Source organism: Esox lucius, chromosome 23 (genome assembly GCF_011004845.1).
Source record: "Esox lucius isolate fEsoLuc1 chromosome 23, fEsoLuc1.pri, whole genome shotgun sequence".
In the NCBI taxonomy this organism is placed as follows: domain Eukaryota; kingdom Metazoa; phylum Chordata; class Actinopteri; order Esociformes; family Esocidae; genus Esox; species Esox lucius.
Genome location: NC_047591.1, coordinates 19,640,990 through 19,649,966, shown reverse-complemented (window position 1 = coordinate 19,649,966; position 8,977 = coordinate 19,640,990).

Here is an 8,977-nt window from a genome sequence, read left to right as displayed (position 1 = left end):
CATCTGAGTGATGTCATCTGTTTTTACAGACATTACAAATATGAGGCATCCCCCTGAATCAGACGATCCTATGTTCAGACACGAATCCTGCAATTAGCATCAGTCAAGACAATTTATTCTACCATTTCAAATGAATGTGAAAAATTCCAGAAAAAATTATTCTGTCTTTGCCACCTTGCTAGCTGTAAACAACATTAGCATTATCAGGCCCTTATCTACACAGGACTTTTAGCAGAAGCAGGACATCGTCGAAGACATATTGACTATTTAAAGCGAGATCAAATGCCCATCGATAGTAGCTTATGGCCCATTTAAAGCTTTATTCTAACAAATAAGCCACACAGACCTATCTCGTGACTTTAAGCTCTGCAGAGATTACATAAGAAGAACATTTATTGGTTTGAATTGGAATCTGTCACGTGAAAACGGGTCCACTTTGCTCTGATTTGTTGTGTTTGCCGATATTCCTCCAGCAGTGTTTTGGTTTGTTCTCGTGTGTTTGTAGTTTTGGTTTAATTGTCTGTTTTTCACTGGGATGCAGCTTGCTTCAGAGAAACTTCCTGTTGATTGTCCGAGTCCCGGCCCAGGGTGCATCACTTTGACGTGACAGCGTGCAGTGTTTACCATCACCACGGCAACCTGGGGGTGGTTTATGTTCAACACCATACTTGCGAATGTCAGATGCTCTAGCCAACGCTCAAAGAACGAAAGCGCTGAGTGTTGTTGCTGAATCATGAATGGAATTCACAAAGCTTCAGCAGGATAGGCCCGGGCATGTTTCTGGAGATTACACATTTATATATTTTTAAATATGATTTAGAATTTACCAAGAGACAAACAGCAAGGCATAATTTACAGTGTAATCAAAACTACAAAACTACTACATGGTTTATAATGTGATATACATTCTTTCCTTTCAGTTAACATTGTGTTAGAATGGAAGGTTGTATCGCAAAAGGTCGTAACATGATAAAATATTGGGACAGGCAGGCTGATCTGTGGACGTTGGTTATTGTTCAGTTGATCATTAGAAATGTTTTGTTGTACTGTAAGGTGATCTGCCAGTTCTGGTTCTGCTCCTTATAACAGCTAGGTCAGATTCATAACGGAACCACGTTGATAGAATATCAGGATTAAAATCTAGCTGGATAGCTCTCCAGAGAAAGATGCATAGGGCTTTTAAAGTACCCAAGACACTTAACATTGTAATGGAGAAAAATATGGCCCATTCACCATCAGAGTTTAAACCCTCATATTGACTTGGAAATGACCCTGATTAATCACAAATAAAGTTCTTGTAGGATTTTCCTGACATTTTCTTAGTTGCATCTCAGAGCAAAAGCCATGGTCCGCAGAGAGCCTCCAAAGGTGGCAACATCATGCTTTGGGGCTGTTTTTCTTCAGCTGGAACCGGGGCAAATATTGCCACATCAAGATGTGCCATGCTAATAGACTCCTACCCAAAAAGACTGAGTGCTGTAATAAAAACAAAAGATGCTTCAGCAAAGTATTAGTTTAAGGGTGTGCACACTTATGCAACCAGGTTAATGTATATATTATTTTTTTCCTCAAAGATTTCAGTTTGTTTTTCAATTGAACTGTTCACTTTATAGGTCACAGTAAAGGTGGAAAAAGTTCTGACATTATTTATCTTATTCTCATTCTTTTACATCACAAGAACTGGCATTTTACCAGGGGTGTGTAGACTTTATATACACTGTCATGCACTGATTCCACCTGCACGGATCATCTCTCAGCTGAAGGGCGAGCATCACGAAGGGGAGTGACCGGATGACATGGAACAATGGGGTGTGGCTGAATTCCATTTCCATTTCAAAAAGTAAAGTAAAATTCCAGCTAAAATTTTTGGAAGTCAAATTAGACTTCTAATTCAGCAAAGCTGTTCTCGTTTTAACAGACCAAGTCCACAGTAGATTTTATTAGGTGAACACTTTCCCTCTGTATTGGCTGGGCCACTCAACGGAGCTGATTGTGCTGATTGGTCGCGTCTGGGTGGAGATCTGGAATGGAGGCTGAGTGGAGGCCAAACCTGCCTTGATGGTGAAAAATAATCTGTATTTGAGACATTTGTAATGACATTTGTAGTAGGTTATTTCTTTTATGGGGGGGTTTCTCTCTTGCAAATTCTGTTCACAACTGCCTTTGACTGCTTGTTATATGTCTAAAGTAATCAGTGTGCTATGTAAAAACAAAAAAACTGACATTTCAGGGGGTGCTACTAAATCCACAAATGGAAAACACTGCGTAAAACACTGCGTAAGGCCCATTTTTATCAACTGAAGTCCTCAATATTAGACGTATAATCACAAAACGATATGATGGCCCAATAGACTAATAATGAACCCGATTGGCCAGATGGTCTGTCCAGCCCTGGATTCAACCCTTGCTCTGGATTACCGTGGATGATGTAATGTTTACTGTGTTAAACTCTGTAGCCGGGTGGGCAGCGAGACAACGAGGGGAGTTGAGGGAAATAGTCTCTGCGACGCGGGAGTACCGGGGTGGGTGCTGTGCATGCAGGAGGATTTCAGACTGATGAAGGCCTGGCTCGTCCTGTACGTGTGGATTACCCACACAGGCCTGATCGGTGAGCCAGACACACAGCTTGAACTGATCCCATCATCTCTGCGGTTCGAGGTCCTGCTCTTGCCTGGTAAACATCACTGGAGCCCATTGTATCAATAGTGAGTGTAGCACTCTGGTTTAATAGCCCGTTGTTTGTGTGTGTGTGTGTGTGTGTCTTTTTGTCCAACTAGAGCAGCATACGCTGGACCTTTGGTCTTTCATGAGGGTGAATGGAAGGCCTTAGCGTGCCAACAGCACATCATACTCAAATTAATGTGTACAAAGAACGGGAGAAGGCAACAATATAATGGAGAGTGATTGCATCATTAACCTGCGCCTCACCCTCCTCAAAGGCCACACCCCTCACCCTCCTCAAGACCACGCCCCTCACTTGCACTCAGTTAATTAGCTCTAGTCTTTATCACCATGGCTACAAATGCCATGTTACTCTGATTCCTCTCGCTTCCTTAACCTACTTACTTTCATCCTCTCCCCCTCTCTCCTTACGCCTCCCCCTCTCTCCTTACGTCTCTCCCTCTCTCCCCGTCTCCCCCTCATTTGCCCTCTTTTCATCTCTCTTCTTCCCTCCCTCTCCTAGTTTTCAGTTTCGGGCCTTACCTTCGAGCCTGGGAGCGGAATTCTGGGAAACATGTTTCCATGTGAACGGCGGAGGGGTGTGACGCCACGGCATTGTTCCCAAGGCGAGGAGAGGAACCGTGCGCCATGAGGCCAATTCCTGTCCCCTGGAAAAAAAAGCCACTTTCTCACACCGCTTTCCTTCCTCCCTCTCTCCACCAGTCAGGCTGGGCCATTACAAAACAACCCCAGAGAACATAGAGCCAGGGGGCCTCTGTTTCAGCAAATGTAACGCAGTGACACAGCCTTGGGCTGGCAGTGGCCCATCAGTCCAGAGGGAGTCAGATTTAGACTTGGATTTTTTTTTTCTCCCCGCGGGAATAACGAGCGAAGTAGCCGCTGGTGGCTCTGATGGATAAATCAACCGTAGATGAAGAGGACTTGGCCTCTCGCGATTCCAATCCATGCGTGTCGTGCACTTTAAAAATAATATGTTGTTGGAAGGTCCTTAAGGGGTTCTTCACATTGAATCTGTGGAGGAAGCCCTATAAGTAATTTCAAGTGAATATATTGTCTGTCTAATGTCACACATATATTTATGCCATAGTGCAACAAGAGCAGTTCAGGTCACTCGAACTAGGCTTCTCATGCCTTTGCACACAGAGTCACAGGTACAAGAGGAGTGCAGAATTAGGTTCGGATCGGAGTTTGACCCGGCTGATTCCAGCGGTCAACTAATGGCCCGTCTGCAGAGGTCAGCCCACAAATCACTCCAGAAAGGCCACCCTCTTATACTAGTTTTTAGATGACATGAGTATTTATTTCCCCCACTTGGGCTGGAGAGTTGCTCAGCAAGCAAGCAAACGTGTGTTTTGTGTATACCAAGCTACATGTAGTTATGTTATTCTGTAGTTCGAACCGCTCAGCAGGAATGTGTTGTCATTGGTCAGACTGAATGATGGGGGTTCATTAGGAGATGCAACAATGGTCAGGTATTATGACTGCAGTGTATTATGACTCTGAGGGTGTTGGACAGATCGGTGCTGATGGCCATCTGACCTATGCGCTGTAAACGTTGTTCCCTCTCAGTCCGAATTGTGTAATGAGCAATGTTTTGACACACAGGTTCAGACCGACCCAAATCTGAACTGATCATAGATTTAAAGTAGGGTACCTTTCCTGCTTGAGGGAACCCCCCCGGGAACCCCCCCCCCACCCCCCCCCACCCCCCCACCCCACCCAGGTCAAGCCCCGCACAACAGTGGTGTGGCTGAACTATGGTGCGGTCACTTCAATGCTGATGAATTCACAAGGTGATCCGAAGTTAATCTGATCTTTTTAATTGACCGGTATTGAAATTGAACGAAATCCAATCATGCTACAGTTTGTTAAACATTGGTGTCCGGGCTATAGTATAAAATAACAACAGTAAAAACAACAAAAATAAAAACCCATACAGTGCTTACCCAATATGTTTGAAGAGTTTACTGTCAACGTTGTTGGGCTGATATTATATCACTTTGTGTGTGAGTGTGTGTGTGACTGACTGAGTGTGTGAGAGAGAGAGTCTTTAGTTGTCCTGTAGCAGAAACAATGAAACAATCTTATCACTGAACAGAGAAACAGGCTGCCTGTTCCTTCTTCCAGCCCGAATTCAAATAAAACACAACTTCCTATATATTGACTCTGAAGGTTCCTGTATGAGAATGTGGAGGGGGTATGCAGGGGTGCAATGAATTACTTTGGATCATTTTATACAAAATTATCCTAAATAATCCTTTAACCTGACTAAACGCCAAACTACACAGTTATCATATTATGGGTGCTGGTTTACACACACACACACACATACACACATAAACCTAAAAGCCTGTTGTATTCATTCAATTTTTAAGATGCCAAATAGGTTAGTTAGACTGTGGATGTGGGTCCGGGGGGCCTTTTGAACACCTCTTGCTGGTAAACAAACAGGGCTGTGAGGCATGGACGTCGAGGAGGTTGAGGTAGAAGAGAAGGAATATGAGAGGGAAGTTTGTGTCGGCAAAGGAAGACGTCTAGACCTTGTTTGTGTGGAGCAAGGAAGATGTCTAGACCTCAAAATCTGTTGCTAACCCGCCTGTTAAATACCTAGTGTCACATAATTACTGTTATTCCCCTTGAACATAGTGTTTATTAGTTTTTATACATTTACAGTATTTTATGTGGCTCTTATGTATGCCTTTGGCCATGTAATCACTGAAAATGAGAATAAGTTCTCAACTGACCTATCTGGTTAAATAACAGAGAAATGACTAAAGTGGTCCTTGTTGTCCCACCTAAGAGCCCTGGTAGTCCTGCCCTGGGGCCTTTTTATGTCCTTCCTAAGAGCCATGGTAGTCCTGCCCTGGAGCCCTTGTTGTCCTACCTAAGAGCCCTGGCAGTCCTGCCCTGGGGCCCTTGTTGTCCTACCTAAGAGCCCTGGTAGTCCTGCCCTGGGGCCCTTGTTGTCCCGCCTAAGAGCCCTGGTAGTCCTGCCCTGGGGCCCTTGTTGTTGTGCCTAAGAGCCCTGGTAGTCCTGCCCTGGGGCCCTTGTTGTTGTGCCTAAGAGCCCTGGTAGTCCTGCCCTGGGGCCCTTGTTGTCCCGCCTAAGAGCCCTGGTAGTCCTGCCCTGGGGCCCTTGTTGTTGTGCCTAAGAGCCCTGGTAGTCCTGCCCTGGGGCCCTTGTTGTCGTGCCTAAGAGCCCTGGTAGTCCTGCCCTGGGGCCCTTGTTGTCCTGCCTAAGAGCCCTGGCAGTCCTGCCCTGGGGCCCTTGTTGTCCTACCTAAGAGCCCTGGTAGTCCTGCCCTGGGGCCCTTGTTGTCGTGCCTAAGAGCCCTGGTAGTCCTGCCCTGGGGCCCTTGTTGTTGTGCCTAAGAGCCCTGGTAGTCCTGCCCTGGGGCCCTTGTTGTCCTGCCTAAGAGCCCTGGTAGTCCTGCCCTGGGGCCCTTGTTGTCCTGCCTAAGAGCCCTGGCAGTCCTGCCCTGGGGCCCTTGTTGTCCTACCTAAGAGCCCTGGTAGTCCTGCCCTGGGGCCCTTGTTGTCGTGCCTAAGAGCCCTGGTAGTCCTGCCCTGGGGCCCTTGTTGTCCTGCCTAAGAGCCCTGGTAGTCCTGCCCTGGGGCCCTTGTTGTCCTGCCTAAGAGCCCTGGCAGTCCTGCCCTGGGGCCCTTGTTGTCCTACCTAAGAGCCCTGGTAGTCCTGCCCTGGGGCCCTTGTTGTCGTGCCTAAGAGCCCTGGTAGTCCTGCCCTGGGGCCCTTGTTGTCGTGCCTAAGAGCCCTGGTAGTCCTGCCCTGGGGCCCTTGTTGTTGTGCCTAAGAGCCCTGGTAGTCCTGCCCTGGGGCCCTTGTTGTCGTGCCTAAGAGCCCTGGTAGTCCTGCCCTGGGGCCCTTGTTGTCCTACCTAAGAGCCCTGGTAGTCCTGCCCTGGGGCCCTTGTTGTCCTGCCTAAGAGCCCTGGCAGTCCTGCCCTGGGGCCCTTGTTGTCCTACCTAAGAGCCCTGGTAGTCCTGCCCTGGGGCCCTTGTTGTCCTGCCTAAGAGCCCTGGCAGTCCTGCCCTGGGGCCCTTGTTGTCCTACCTAAGAGCCCTGGTAGTCCTGCCCTGGGGCCCTTGTTGTCGTGCCTAAGAGCCCTGGTAGTCCTGCCCTGGGGCCCTTGTTGTCGTGCCTAAGAGCCCTGGTAGTCCTGCCCTGGGGCCCTTGTTGTCGTGCCTAAGAGCCCTGGTAGTCCTGCCCTGGGGCCCTTGTTGTCGTGCCTAAGAGCCCTGGTAGTCCTGCCCTGGGGCCCTTGTTGTCCTACCTAAGAGCCCTGGTAGTCCTGCCCTGGGGCCCTTGTTGTCCTGCCTAAGAGCCCTGGCAGTCCTGCCCTGGGGCCCTTGTTGTCCTACCTAAGAGCCCTGGTAGTCCTGCCCTGGGGCCCTTGTTGTCGTGCCTAAGAGCCCTGGTAGTCCTGCCCTGGGGCCCTTGTTGTCCTGCCTAAGAGCCCTGGTAGTCCTGCCCTGGGGCCCTTGTTGTCCTGCCTAAGAGCCCTGGCAGTCCTGCCCTGGGGCCCTTGTTGTCCTACCTAAGAGCCCTGGTAGTCCTGCCCTGGGGCCCTTGTTGTCGTGCCTAAGAGCCCTGGTAGTCCTGCCCTGGGGCCCTTGTTGTCCTACCTAAGAGCCCTGGTAGTCCTGCCCTGGGGCCCTTATTGTCGTGCCTAAGAGCCCTGGTAGTCCTGCCCTCGGGCCCTTGTTGTCGTGCCTAAGAGCCCTGGTAGTCCTGCCCTGGGGCCCTTGTTGTTGTGCCTAAGAGCCCTGGTAGTCCTGCCCTGGGGCCCTTGTTGTCGTGCCTAAGAGCCCTGGTAGTCCTGCCCTGGGGCCCTTGTTGTCGTGCCTAAGAGCCCTGGTAGTCCTGCATAGGGGCCCTGTTCGTGTCCCCCCCCCCACCCCTCACCCAAGGGCCCTGGTCGTTCCACGTAGGTGGAATAGGATGCCTTTGTTAAAAATTGTCTGCTTTCTAGAGTTTCCTGCTTGTTGTCAGGGGTCTGTCTGTGTGTCTGTATGTGTGTGTGTGTGTGTCTGTGCACTGTCCTCTCTGGCTCCCTCGCCCTCACGCTCCACCTTGATGTGTCTGACGTCGCGGCCATAGGTTTTGTGTGTCTAAGGATGCAGCGTGTGTGTGCATGTGTATGTGAGTGTGTATTTCAGGGTGAGTGTGCTGGCGAGTGTGCGAAGGGGGTTGGGTGGGTGCGTGGGGGTGGGGTTAAGGAAACACCTGTCCTGTGTAACAACCAGCGCTGCTGCGTTTATCTGACCTCGCTCACATCAGGTGGCTTCCTGGTTTGCGTCAGATGCTGCTCCCTGAGGCCTGTCGTGATTGGCCGGTGGAAGCCCCTCCTCTTCCTTTCCCAGTTTTCATTGATCTTGAGAGGATTGTTGCTTCCCTCTTTCATTCTCTTTCTCTCTCCCTCTCTATTTATGTGTTAGGATTGTTGCTGTCCTCTCTTTCCCTCTCCTTTTCTATTTCTGTGTTTGTTTGTTGGCATTTTTTTCTTCTATGTTCATCAGCGCCAAATGAACAAATGTCCTCACAAATACAGTGAAACGAGTAAAATCTGAGGGAGTGAAGACATTTGTCTGGTCCTCAATTACAAAATACCATTCCATTAATCTTGGAGTTCAGATTACCATTAAGTTTATTTTGAGTGGTTTTGGGATAAAGGTTAGTTGTAGTTTTGTTAATGGTACACGAATGCCAGTCCCTAAAAAGATAAAAGCAATGTGTGCTTTTCTGAAGAGGATTGTTGCTTCCCTGTCTTTATAATGAATTCTGCATTTGGGTGAGAGATCTTCCTCTCACGGTTAGTGTGGTCTGACTCTCCAAGCTGACAAGATGGAGAATCTGTTGGTGTACCCTTGATTAAGGCACATCATCTCTCCTATTAAACGCTCTATGCTAAACAGGTGCGTGTGAAATGTAAGCACCTCCTCCCTTTCCCTCTCATATGGCTTTAAAAAAATATATAGTTTCATGCAGAGCAATCAACTGAGACCGAGCTCTTTCACAGCTCAGCCCTGTATCGAAATCCGGAGAGACTTCTACCTCAAACTCCTCGAAATTCATGCCACATTATCTTGTTTGTTTACCAGAGGTCACCAAAAGGCACCACAGACCTACACCCAGAAACCCAGAGAAACAGGCCAGATCGCAGCTTAATGCACCACAGATCATTTGGAGAATGAAATGACGGTTGCAAGTAGTGAAACAGACCTGAACAAATCTCTTGCCCATACATGCAGACACCCACACACTTACACCCACACA